This window comes from Pelecanus crispus, chromosome 2, assembly GCF_030463565.1.
Source record: "Pelecanus crispus isolate bPelCri1 chromosome 2, bPelCri1.pri, whole genome shotgun sequence".
Taxonomy (NCBI): Eukaryota; Metazoa; Chordata; class Aves; order Pelecaniformes; family Pelecanidae; genus Pelecanus; species Pelecanus crispus.
Window position 1 is genome coordinate 123,232,971 of NC_134644.1, and position 6,028 is coordinate 123,238,998.

Below are 6,028 nucleotides of genomic sequence, written 5' to 3' on the forward strand. Positions count from 1 at the left end.
AAGAAAAACAGTGCTGCTGATATCAAGGGTTCTTTCTGTTTTGAGCATGTCTTTTATCTTTTTTTCCATGTCTTTCCTTTTTCAGATAACCTGTTAAAATTAGTGATGCAGAAAGCATGAAATGCTTCCCCTCTTAGGGCCGAATGCACTGGCAAACAGCCTTGCACAGAACTTGCTGAACTGTTTTATCACTGATTTTCACAATATACTGTATTTTACATCGTCTCGTATTCTGGGATGGGGCGATGGGGCAACGGGGCAACCTGACTGCAGAATTCGAAGCTGTTAAGGCCATAGTGCTTCCTGAGGAGAAACTTAACTTAGGGAGGGAGCTTCTGCTGGGTGTAGCGCATAATCAACTAGTTGAATGCATTGCTGCAGGCAACCAAACCCTATCACTAGAAGTATTTCAGCTAGAAGTTTTGAAATAATACCACTCTTCATTGCCATTACATGAAAAAAAAAACCCATGCTGTTGTGTTTGGTATCATCGATAGCAACCATACAAGCCAAGATGCTGATCATTTCTCATTTTGCAAGGTACAATTAGCAGCTGAGAGAAGACAGGCAGCACCTCCCTACACCCCCTTCTGACTCAGCACAGTTGAGCTAGGTTGCTAGTGGTTTATCCAGGGCTGAACTAAAGAAGAACTTTTGAAAAACATTTCAGACTTGGAAAGGGACAAGAATTCTGGGCGTTTTTATTACTACCCACCATAAAACATCACAATTTTATTTATGATACAACAATTTTTTACGGCACTGACACTTTTTGTTTTCTTCCTCTTCAGACTAGAGCATACAGGCCAAATTTGAGATACACCACTTAGCAAGGGGGTGTACACATGGAAATGCTTAGTGAAGTAATAAATGATACATGACAGGTTGCATGTTTATTTTCACGCAATAAAATGTTTAATGACTGAATGTTCCTTAATTTGCCAACAGTCCTTGGATGGAAGTTAAAAGTTTGTTTCCTAATAGTTTGCACATAGCCCTGGTGCACTTCTTGAGAAAGTTACTCCTCAACTCTGTCTGGAAAGTAGTACAGCAAGCACAGGGCCTTGCCATATTTCCATACTGATTTTACTTACTAGGCTGGCAGAATACAGGCACAGGAGAATTAATGTGCTGACACTCTCAGACGTGATTCCTGTGGATCTTCTCCCTGGATTACCAAGAGCAATTTCCAGTGACTGACGAAAGCAAATTTTCATGTTGTTCTGAACTGCCCGCAATAGGAATTTTTACAGATGCCAGTCTGTTGCTGATCCTTATTTCATACTTTGCAGGAAATAACAGTGTAATGTGTTTAATTTGTAGATGGTGTGAGCCGGATTAACTGCTGAGATTAGGCATGCTTTTTGCAGCTTAAAGCAGTGTTGAAGCAAGCTCAGGCAGTTTCTGGAGGTACCTTCCAGCAGAAAAAAAAAAAAAAAAAAATCATGTAATACAGAAGAGTTCATTTTAACATGCCCTTTTTATCTGAATGCAGGTATGGCAGGAGATAATGTAAGAATTCACATCCTCTTTTGCCAGGAGGCTCCTAAAACCTGCTAGCAGTTATTTGTAGAAAAGCTTTCAGGTTTCTCTAGCTCTGCAGAAGACAACTGTACACTGCTATAGCCAGCACACAACCAGGCTGTGGCTAAAAGAGAAGAAACATTCTTAACCAAGGTGTAAGTCACCTGTACATATTATTCTCCTTAGTCTTACCAGACATGTAGTCCTAGACCAAGATTTAGGCTTGTTTAATGCACTTTTTTTTGTTCTTGTGATTGTATCAGTTTGGTTTGGTTTGGTTTGGTTTTAGTTCCAAAATGATAAATTAGCTGCATGTGGAGAGATAATAACTATGAACCTGATAGCTAATTTGTGTCAGTTTAGATTGCAATCTAGCAAAACACATCATTGTGAAACTGAAATCTGAATTACTGAATTACTGAATTACTTTGTGCTTAAATGTATATATGCTCCTTATTGGATGGCCCAGATTGAGATTTATATTGGATATAGAGTGGGATTGGAACATTAGAGAAAATGTTGTGTTTTGTTGGTAAGTTACTATAGCAAAATGCTCTCATCGAGCTATTTTTAAAAGAAAGCGACAGTACTGGCAGAGCCTTAGTAGAAGAAAGTCCTGCTCAAAAAACAGAATACAGAACTGAGGGCATGAATTGGTAGGACATGACATGACATGACATTATCCTTATTTGTCCTTAATCTTCCTCTTTTTTTATAAAAGAGAAGTTGCAAATACACCATGCTGCTTGAACTGTTGTATGCAAAATCAAGCAGGGTTACTGATATTTTATTGCAGTGGTTTAGTTCTTATATATTTCTTAGTTCTATATTTTTCACTTACTTGTGATTCAATCCCGATTTATCCTTCTATGTTAACATACTGTGGCCCCATCAGCTCTAGTGAAGTTAGGATTTCATGATGTATGCTTTACATGTGATTCTTACTCACAGATCAGAATTCTTCACTCATATCAATTGTGGCATTTTATTCCTGATCAGCATCTACTTTGTGCTGTCAAACTTGATACTGTCTTCCTGACGTCTTTTATGGAACACCTTGGTGTATTATGCAAATTTAAAGTTTATAAGGTTTGGATCGTGCAGTTAAAAACTGACCAGTGAACATAAAAGACTTTGCAACAAATATAGCTCACGTGAGCTGAAGTTATACACACAGGGAGAACGACTACTTTTCGGCTAGTTCCCTTTTCTTTATAGCAACATAAAAATATGGATATTTACCTCCCCGCTCTGGACAGACTTGGTAGTACAATGTAAGCAGTATGATGAGATAAAAAAGGATTTCTGAATCTTTTATAATATTTTTCTTTCAAAACTGTTGATAGCTTTTGCATGCAATTTAAATAACATTCTTCTTATTTATGCTTTCTGTGTAAATATTACTTCCTTAACTATGTGACTATTATTTGTATCTGGTTTAAGCCTTTTGTGCTCTAGGATTAGATTCTGGTTCCAGAAAGGCATCAGCAATTACCCAGTCTATTATCTTGCCCTGACAAGACAGAACAAAGAATGTGAATTCCCTGTAGTAATTTGGGCCACTTCCTGACCTTCAGGGTCTTCTTTTGCTTAATTGATTTGATTTGAGCTTTAAATGTTTTCATTTGCTATCTATAGTTCACAAAGACAGAACTGATGGACCAAAGGTTAGATTTAGTAACCACTTTAAATATCAAAGTTCATGCATTGCTGTGAAGAGTGTCAGTTTGGGAGACGCCTCACTGTAAAGAACAGTGAGGTTCAGTTATGTACTAAAAGATGACCCCAAATATTTCAGTAAATTCTACTGTGCTATTATCCCTAGTTTGAAAGCTGTGGCTATGTATTTCATAACCTGCTTTAACAGAATGTTTCTTTCAGACAGACAAAGAAAGTACTAACTGTTAAATGCTCCTGTGCACCGTATCAATTCAGCTACTCTATTATTAATTTAATATACATAAATATGTTGGAGATTCATTAACCACACTTGTCTCCATTTCAGTATAATAAGATTTATCACAAATATAACTGACAATGAAAGGAAATGACAGAGTCATGTAGAGGTGTCTACAGTCCATACAGGTTTTGTCATTTATTCTTTGTGTCTTTTTATCTGGTACAGTTTCTTCCTGGTCCAATGGTAGGTTGCTAAACTCCTTCATATCAATGCTTTTATATGGACTATAGACAACAACAGTAATAAAAAATTTCAGTAACAACTTTAAGTTATTTAATAACAAATAATGTGTATAGTCATGTAAATGCATTTGTTCAGCTAAGTCTAAACTGGCAACTTATAAAGCACAAGCACTATACAGAGATTGCTATCAGAAAGTTAAAAAATTTCTTGTAGTGTCATAGTCCTCTCTTTAAATTTATAGGGCAATTAGTGTTAGGACAAACAGATGCAGTACCGCCTTTTCTAGGTCCTTGTAGATTAAAGCTTTCTGTTATGTTTTGGTCAGAAGACAATTGTTTAAAAAAGCCCTTTCTCTCTCTCTCTCTTTTAAAATTAAGTGGAATATGTGACTTCGCCTGATAAAATGTGCGTTTTGTCATATTCTGAGACTGGGTATATTCTTTTTATTACTGTTTCAAAAATAGTTAAACCAGCTCTGTCCATGATACTGAAGACAAAGAAGCCTCACTGATCTTGGAAAAAGTTACCTTTCCATTTATCAAATATGGAACAATCTTTAGTATTTATAATGTCACAACTGAAGAGTTATATTTAGCTATATTGGTACTCAAACAACATCAGGATAGAGCTCCATTTTTTTTTTTTTTCAATTACTATAGATTGGCTAAACTAGGAAAAAAGTTTTTTCCAAACTTCTGAATGTGGGATTTAAGATTTTGGGCTCAGATAGCATCAATAGCATTGTTCATTAAGTTCTGATATGCATATAAAAATATGCATGTTCTTAGATACTGCCAAATTACCATTAAAATTTAGGAGCCAAACCAGAAGTATGAAAACTAAGTATTTTCTTGAACCTAGGTCTAAATGTAGAAGCAAATTTTGCCACCTTTATCATCTCTGTCATCTTTTTTCCCTCAAGTTAGGACTGTAGTTAATAGTCACAGTCTAATTTCCAGTAGAACTACAAGCCCAAGAATACGTTCCCATAAGCATCCTAGGAATTACTGCTTTCACAGCAATCTAGCCCATTTTCCTGCCCCAAGACAAGATTAATTTTGTCCAGGCCTAACGTCTCTTAGAGCTTCCAGTGATGATGGCTCAATCAACTCCTCAGTGCTTAGCTTTTCCTCATAATTATCTGGATCTTCCTTCCTGCAATACAAGGTAACATGCTGCTTCATCAGCACGTAGTACTATGCCCATCTTTGCAACAGCCAGTGTATAAATAAGGACGATTATCACACCACCGTGCCTCTTCCCTGAGGATGACTTAATTCACTGCTGACAAATTCTCTGTAGCATCTGATTTGAATCTCTCAAACATCAAAATGAAATCTTTCTACTTCACATCTTTCCTTCATCTGAGAGGGAGAAAAACATAATCTCTTCTCTGCAGCAATCCATAGCATATTAACGATGCCTACCTCTCTCAGACTTCTTAATCTAACAAACTCCTTCTCTCCAGTCTTTTCAGATGTCAGGGTTTCTAGATTTGTGATTGATTTCATTGATTTCATCCAGACTTAAGTTAGTGTACATCCTTCTTGAAGTGTCTAAAATTGGACACTGGGGCTTTCGTGGTTCTGTACAAAGCAGGATTACCTCATGTGTCTTACATTACCTCACACGTGTTTGGACATCCCAGCATGATGGTTCTCCTTTAAGCAAAAGCACGGCACTGTTGGTGAATGCTTAGCTTGGGATTTGCTGTAACTCCCAAATAATTTCTGTGGAACTGCTGGGTAACCAGTAGTTCTGCACCCTGAGTGTATGCAGTTGATAATACAGTGCTGGGTTTGTCTCTACTCAGTTGCATCCTGTTTTTTCTGGTTCTGTTTTTTGTTTTTAGAATGTGTCCCCTGTTTGTCAAAATCATTCTGAACTCTAATCCTGTTCTCCAGGGCAGATGCAGATTCTCCCAGCTTTTGAGAAAGGGGAAAACAAAGCTTGCCTTGAATTCTTCACAAAGAAGTAATTATAAAAACACATTGGAAGAAAGCATACGAACTGTAAACTGCAAAAAAGGTGACACCCATACTTTGCACTCAAGCAAAAAGAGATCTTTATTGATCAGTGCTGCCTTTAAAAGAAATACACAGAACTTGTCAATGTTAAACAAATGAACTGCATTTCTATAACTGTAATGAAAACTGCATGGAACACTTCATGATTTTTCTTCAATCCTTTTAGAGGAAATGATGTAATTATAAGGATGCCAAATGCTCATTTTGAGTGACAATAAATGCAAGGTAAAAATTACTGTATCTGTAAAATCCTCACTGAAATATAACTGCTTATACACTTTTAAAATTGGACATCATGAACAAGGCAAAAATACCACCCGACAAGCGTAACCTT